The 8,081-nt window shown below is 42.1% G+C and overlaps 1 protein-coding gene across 2 annotated transcripts in view; it reads left to right on the forward strand.

Annotated features, from left to right (window-relative positions):
* The window catches only part of etv6 (ETS variant transcription factor 6), a 96,293-nt gene that overhangs the window by 50,805 nt on the left and 37,407 nt on the right, over window positions 1–8,081 (forward strand). The window lies entirely within an intron of this gene.

An 8,081-nucleotide genomic window follows, 5' to 3' on the forward strand; every position in this document is an offset into this window, starting at 1 on the left:
GAACTCTGACCGTGTATCACTTTTCTGTTTGTCTTCCTTTCCTCCACGCTCAAAACACCGCCCGTCTTTCTTTCTTTCTTTCTTTCTTTCTTCACACCCCGCTATCTAACCTTCCCGCCAAGACGTTTCCTGTGCTGAAACCAGGCCTCGAGCTGGATTACTTCCCGTCACGGGACGGGTTTTTCCTCTTCACTTGGCGCCCGCTTTTGCCTCCACCTTCCGCTCCACTCCTGCTTCCTCCTTAGGGCTGCGTGCAGATGGCCGAGGCCCACGCACCGGATGTGGAAGGTCTTATGCCGCTCTCTCCCCTGGGGTGTGCATACCGCAATCCTGACCCTTGGGACCCACTGCCTGAGACAAGTTGCCACCAGAGACGCCTGGTTCAATGTACACTATATTGCCAAAAGTATTTAGCCACTCGTCTAAATGATCAGAATCAGGTGTCCCTAATCACTTGGCCCGGTGTATCTAATGAAGCACTTAGGCACGGAGACTGGTTCTACAAACATTTGTGAAAGAATCGGCCGCTCTCAGTGATTTCCAGCGTGGAACTGTCATAGGACGCCACCTGTGCGACAAATCCAGTCCTCGCTCTTAAATATTCCAAAGTCAACTTTCGTACAAGAAAAGTGAAGAGTTTGGGAACAACAGCAACTCAGCCACCGAGTGGTTAGGCCACGCGAACTGACCAGACACGGGTCAGTGCATAGTGCAAAGACTTTCTGCACAGTCCGTTGCTACAGAGCTCCAAGCTTCATGTGACCTTCCATTTAGAATCAGAATAGTTTTTATCGCCATTGTTTGAGAACAGGTTCACAAACGAGGAATTTTTTTGGGTGCAACATAAAAGACATATAAAACAGAATAGGTAACAAGATGAGCTGTAAGTGAGCTATCAGATCTTGTTCTTGTTCATGTGTCTGACGGCCGAGGGGTAAAAACTGTTCAGGTGGCAGTAGGTGTGGGTCTGGATGGACCGTAGTCTCCTGCCTAAAGGGAGAGGGGATAATGAGAATTAGCCCACATACAGTACGCAGAAAGCTTGGTGGAATGGGTTTCCATGGCTGAGCAGCTGCATCAGCAAGTCCGATGCAAAGCGTGGGATGCAGTGGTGTAGGTAAAGCCCATCGCCACTGGATTCTAGAGTGATAAATCACAATTTTCTATCTGGCAATCTGATAGACGAGTCTGGGTTTGGAGGCTACCAGGTGGACGGTACATTTAGAACTGATTTTTGCAGAGTGGGGAATTTGGTATAGGAGGAATTATGGTGCGGGGTTGTTTTTTTAGAAGTTGGGCAGTGAAATTAACTTTGAATGCTCCTGGATGCCAAAACCTTTTGGACAGTTCCATGCTCCCAACCCTTATAGGAACAGTTTGGACAACATGACTGTGCACCAGTCTGGCGTGGGTGAACTTGACTGGCCTGCACAGAGTCCTGACCTCAACCCGATAGAACACCTTTAGGACGGAGTAGAACGGAGACTGAGAGCCAGGCCTTCTCCACCGACGTCAAAAATGCGCTTTGGAAGAATGGTAGAAAATTACTATAAATAAACACACGCCGCAACCTTGTGCACAGCCCTTCCCAGAAGAGTTGAAGCTGTGGGGCGGCATAGCTCGGTTGGTAGAGTGGCCGTGCCAGCAACTTGAGGGTTGCAGGTTCCATTCCCGCTTGTGCCATCCTAGTTACTGCCGTTGTGTCCTTGGGCAAGACACTTTACCCACCTGCTCCCAGTGCCACCCACACTAGTTTAAATGTAACTTAGATATTGGGTGTCACTATGTAAAGCGCTTTGAGTCACTTGAGAAAAACGCTATATAAATATAATTCACTTCACAATTCACTAATAGCTGCAAAATTGCATATTGAACCCTGTGGGTTAGGAATGGCAGTACAGTGGAACGGTGGTTAGTGCATTTGCCTCACAATACGAAGGTCCCGAGTAGTCCTGAGTTCAATCCCGGGCTCGGGATTTTTCTGTATGGAGTTTGCATGTTCTCCCTCCGGGTACTCCGGCTTCCTCCCACCTCCAAGGACTTGCACCTGGGGATAGGCTCCTCCTACCTCCAAAGACATGTACCTGGGGATAAGCTCCTCCCACCTCCAAAGACATGCACCTGAGGATAGGCTCCTCCCACCTCCAAAGACATGCACCTGGGGATAGGCCCCTCCCACCTCCAAAGACATGCACCTAGGAATAGGTTGATTGGCAACAGTAAAATTGGTCCCTAGTGTTTGAATGTTGTCTGTCTTATCTGTGTGGGCCCTGCGATGAGGTGGCGACTTGTCCAGCTGAGATAGGCTCCAGCGACTCCAAACGGGACAAGCTGTAGAAAATGGAGGGATGGATGGGTTAGGAATGGGCTGGCACTTCAAGTTCATATGCGAGTCGAGGCAGGTGGCCAAATATTGTAGCTTAAAGTCAACATTGAGGGTTTAAAGGGGAACATTATCACAAAAGGGTTAAAAACAATAAAAATCAGTTCCCAGTGGCTTGTTGTATTTTTAAATTTTTTTTTTTAAATTTTACCGGTCCCGGAATATCCCTAAAAAAAAGCCTTAAAGTCCCTTTTTTTTCGCTCTCTGCCAAGACACTGTTCATTTTCCTGTGACGTCATACAGTGCTGCCAATACAAACAAACAATGGCGAATACCACAGCAAGATATAGCGACATTAGCTCGGATTCAGACTCTGATTTCAGCGGCTTAAGCGATTCAACAGATTACGCATGTATTGAAACGGATGGTTGAAGTATGAAAGTATTGAAAAAGAAACTGAAGCTATTGACGCTATTCATAGCCATAGCATGGCCGAATAGCTGCGTTAGTATCGCCGGTAGAATGTGCGGACCAAACGATCAGGACTTTGGCATCTTGTGACACTGGAGAAACTTAAATCCGTCAATTGGTAAGTGTTTGTTTCGCATTAAATGTGGGTGGAAGGAAACGTAATATAGTTGTAAATGCATCTGCAGGTTATCCATACATCTCTGTGCCATGTCTGCTTTAGCACCCCCGGTAAATAGCATGTTAGCATTGATTAGCGTAGCATGTTAGCATCAATTAGCTGGCAGTCAACATCAACAAAACTCACCTTTGTGATTTCGTTGACTTTATAGTTGCAAATGCATCTGCAGGTTATCCATACATGTCTGTGCCATGTCTGCTTTAGCACCGCCGGTAAATAGCATGTTAGCATCGATTAGCGTAGCATATTAGCATCGATTAGCTGGCAGTCACGCCGCGACCAAATATGTCTGATTAGCACATAAGTCAACAACATCAACAAAACTCACCTTTGTGATTTAGTCGACTTTATCGTTGCAAATGCATCTGCAGGTTATCCATACATCTCTGTGCCATGTCTGTCATCGCCAGTAAAATGTGGAGACACTTTGGTACATTCAATGGGGGTCTGGCGGCAGACACTTTCGCATCTTCGGGCCAGTGGTGCAACTTGAATCCCTCCCTGTTAGTGTTGTTACACCCTCCGACAACACACCGACGAGGCATGATGTCTCCAAGGTTCCAAAAAAAAAATAATTTAAAAGGGAATATTATCACCAAACCTATGCAAGCGTCAATATATACCTTGATGTTGCAGAAAAAAGACCATGTATTTTTTTAACCAATTTCCGAACTCTAAATGGGTGAATTTTGGCAAATTAAACGCCTTTCTGTTTATCGGTCTTTTAGCGATGACGTCAGAATGTGACGTCACCGAGGTAACACACCCGCCATTTTCATTTTCACATTACAAACACCGGGACTCAGATCTGTTATTTTCCATTTTTTCGACTATTTTTTGGAACCTTGGAGACATCATGCCTCGTCGGTGTGTTGTCGGAGGGTGTAACAACACTAACAGGGAGGGATTAAAGTTGCACCACTGGCAAGAAATCTGCCGCCAGACCCCCATTGAATGTACCAAAGTGTCTTCGCCATTGTTTGTTTACAGTGGCATTCCTGTATGACGTCACAGGGAAATGGATAGTCGCATCGCAAATAGCGAAAATCAAGAACTTTAAAGCTTTTTTTAGGGATATTCCGCGAGGTGTAAAATTTTGAAAAAAACTTCGAAAAATAAAACAAACCACTGGGAACTGATTTTTATTGTTTTCAACCCTTTTGAAATTGTGATAATGTTCCCCTTCAAAGAACTTCGGACAGAAAGCCTACCGTGTCAGGATCTTGGGGATTTCTAACAATTTTTCTAACATCTGTACCGAGATCGGAAACAACTCTCGAAACCCGCAGAATGCGCCATCCTCACAAGGCCCCTGCCTTCCCTCCCGTCTCCGAACAGACCGCTGCCAGAAGGCAAAGAAAATGGGAAGCCGGCAGTCTGCTCAGAGGTCTCATGTCTTATTGATCTCTCTCAGCGAGAACTTCCTTTGTCTGACGGCCACGGCGGGGGTTTGACGGGTGGTCTGAAAGTGTTCCAATTACTGGTGACTGACATCGGTGGCAACCAAAGATAAGAGCTGCCTGACTCGCCAAGAGAAGGAGTTTAAGGGTTGAGCTATAAGTGAGAGAGTGACAATGTCAATCATCGGATTCCACAGAGGGTGCAGAGATCTGTCTGCGATGGCAAAGAATCAACGAGTTTTGGGAGAGGGGAAAAAAAAAAACAGGCTTCCTGTCTAGCCAGATAGTGCGAAGGTTAGAATCTCATTCTGGGACGTTCGCCTCAGATGACGGGAGAACCGAGGACGCGCTCGTGTTGAATACATGAAGACTTGGGGTTTAATGACTTCAGAAACAGGGGAGCAAAGGTCTTGACTGGGGGGACATAGGATTTACAGACACGGGGAATACACCGCTCTAGAGAAAGAGGAAAGTCGGCGTTTAACGGCCTGTAAACCTGACACAGGAGTTGAGGACATGGAAAGGTCTTTGGGAGCAAACTGGAAACATGGAACATAGGAACATAAAAGTTTTAGAATCTGGAAATATGTGCTTGAAGGACCCTCGGAAACACCGAGCTTTAGAAACGGGGAACATTTTCTGCTCTGCTCTGGACTGGACTCTCACACTATTATGTTAGATCCACTATGGACTGGACTCTCACACTATAATGTTAGAGCCACTATGGACTGGACTCTCACACTATTGTGTTAGATCCACTAGGGACTGGAGTCTCACGCTATTATGTTAGATCCACTAGGGACTGGACTCTCACACTATTATGTTAGATCCACTATGGACTGGACTCTCACACTATTATGTTAAATCCACTATTAACTGGACTATCACACTATTATGTTAGATCCACTATGGACTGGACTTTCACACTATTATGTTAGATCCACTATGGACTGGACTCTCACACTATTATGTTAGATCCACTATGGACTGGACTCTCACACTATTATGTTAGATCCACTATGGACTGGAGTCTCACACTATTATGTTAGATCCACTATGGACTGGACTCTCACACTATTATGTTGGATCCACTATGGACTGGACTCTCACACTATTATGTTAGATCCACTATGAACTGGACTTTCACACTATTATGTTAGATCCACGATGGACTGGACTCTCACTATTATGTTAGATCCACTATGGACTGGACTCTCACTATTATGTTGGATCCACTATGGACTGGACTCTCACTATTATGTTAGATCCACTATGGACTGGACTCTCACACTATTGTGTTAGATCCACTATGGACTGGACTCTCACACTATTATGTTAGATCCACTATGGACTGGACTCTCACACTATTATGTTAGATCCACTATGGACTGGACTCTCACACTATTATGTTAGATCCACTATGGACTGGACTCTCACACTATTATGTTAGATCCACTATGGACTGGACTCTCACTATTATGTTAGATCCACTATGGACTGGACTCTCACACTATTATGTTAGATCCACTATGGACTGGACTCTCACACTATTATGTTAGATCACTATGGACTGGACTCTCACACTATTATGTTAGATCCACTATGGACTGGACTCTCACACTATTATGTTAGATCCACTATGGACTGGACTCTCACACTATTATGTTAGATCCACTATGGACTGGACTCTCACTATTATGTTAGATCCACTATGGACTGGACTCTCACACTATTGTGTTAGATCCACTATGGACTGGACTCTCACACTGTTAGATCCACTATGGACTGGACTCTCACTATTATGTTAGATCCACTATGGACTGGACTCTCACACTATTATGTTAGATCCACTATGAACTGGACTCTCACATTATTATGTTAGAGTATTTGATTTTTGCTATTCTTTAGTACAGTTGTGTTGCTATTCTTTAGTACAGTTGTGTTTCTATTCATTAGTGCAGTTGTGTTGCTATTATTTTGTACAGTTGTGTTGCTTTTCTTTTCTATCCTTTAGTAAAGTTGTGTTGCAATTCTTTTTTAGTTGTGTTTCTATTTTTTAGTACAGTTGTGTCGCTATCCTTTTGTATAGTTGTGTTGCTATTCTTTAGTGCAGGTGTGTTGCTATTCTTTTGTACAGTTGTTTATATTCTTTTGTACAGTTGTGTTGCCAATCTTTAGTACAGTTCTGTTGCCATTCTTTTGTACAGTTGCGTTGCTATTGTTTATAACAGTTGTGTTGCTATCCTTTTGTACAGTTATTTATATTCTTTTGTACAGTTATTTATATTATTTTGTACAGTTGTGTTGCTATTCTTTTGTACAATGGTGTTGCCATTCTTTTGTACAGTTGTGTCACTACTTAATACAGTTGTGTTGCTATTCTTTAGTACAGTCATTTCTATTCTTTTGTACAGTTGTTTCTTTTCTTTTGTACAGTTGTTTATATCCTTTTGTACCGTTGTTTATATCCTTTTGTATAGCTTTGTCGCTATCCTTTAGTACAGTTGTTTTGCTATCCTTTTGTACAGCTATTTTTTATTATTTTGTACAGTTGTTTATATTCTTTAGTAAAGTTGTTTCTTTTCTTTTGTACAGTTGTTTATATTCTTTTGTATAGTTATTTCAACTCTTTTGTACAGTTGTTTATATCCTTTTGTACAGCTTTGTCGCTATCAGTAGTTGTTTTGCTATCCTTTATTGCAGTTTTTTGTATTATTTTGTACAGTTGTTTATATTCTTTTGTATAGTTATTTCTATTCTTTTGTACAGTTGTGTTTCTACTCTTTTGTACAGTTGTTTCTATCCTTTTGTACAGTTGTGTTGCCATTATTTTGTTTAGTTCTGTCACTATTCTTTAGTACAGTTGTGTTGCTATCCTTTAGTATAGCTTTGTCGCTATCATTTAGTACAGTTGTTTTGCTATCCTTTTGGTACAGCTATTTTTATTATTTTGTACAGTTGTTTATATTCTTTAGTAAAGTTGTTTCTTTTCTTTTGTACAGTTGTTTATATTCTTTTGTATAGTTATTTCAACTCTTTTGTACAGTTGTTTATATCCTTTTGTACAGCTTTGTCGCTATCAGTAGTTGTTTTGCTATCCTTTTGTACAGTTATTTTTATTATTTTGTACAGTTGTTTATATTCTTTTGTATAGTTATTTGTATTCTTTTGTACAGTTGTTTCTACTCTTTTGTACAGTGGTTTCTATCCTTTTGTACAGTTGTGTTGCCCTTATTTTGTTTAGTTCCGTCACTATTCTTTAGTACAGTTGTGTTGCTATCCTTTTGTATAGTTTTTCTATTATTTTGTACAGTTCTGTCACTATTCTTTATTACTGTTGTGTTGCTATTCTTTAGTGCAGTTGTGTTGCTATTGTTTTGTACAGTTGTGTATTATTTTGTACAGTTGTGTCGCTATTATTTAGTAGTTGTTTTGCTATCCCTTTGTACAGTTGTGTTGCTATTCTTTAGTGCAGTTGTGTATGAATGTTGTCCCTACTTGTGCAGATGTTGTGTGTGTGTGTGTGCATGCAGACTAATACAGGAGCACAAAGAGCAGGAACATAATATTCTAATGGAAAATCTTTGTTGACATCTCTCTATTATTGTTGTTCTACTCGTGTGTGTATGTGTGTGTGCGTTGTCGTGTGTGTGTTGTCATGTTGAATCCTGACTGGCTGATCTCCTGGTCTTCCAGTAATCCCTCCCTC

Source organism: Nerophis ophidion, linkage group LG10 (assembly GCF_033978795.1).
Source record: "Nerophis ophidion isolate RoL-2023_Sa linkage group LG10, RoL_Noph_v1.0, whole genome shotgun sequence".
NCBI lineage: Eukaryota > Metazoa > Chordata > Actinopteri > Syngnathiformes > Syngnathidae > Nerophis > Nerophis ophidion.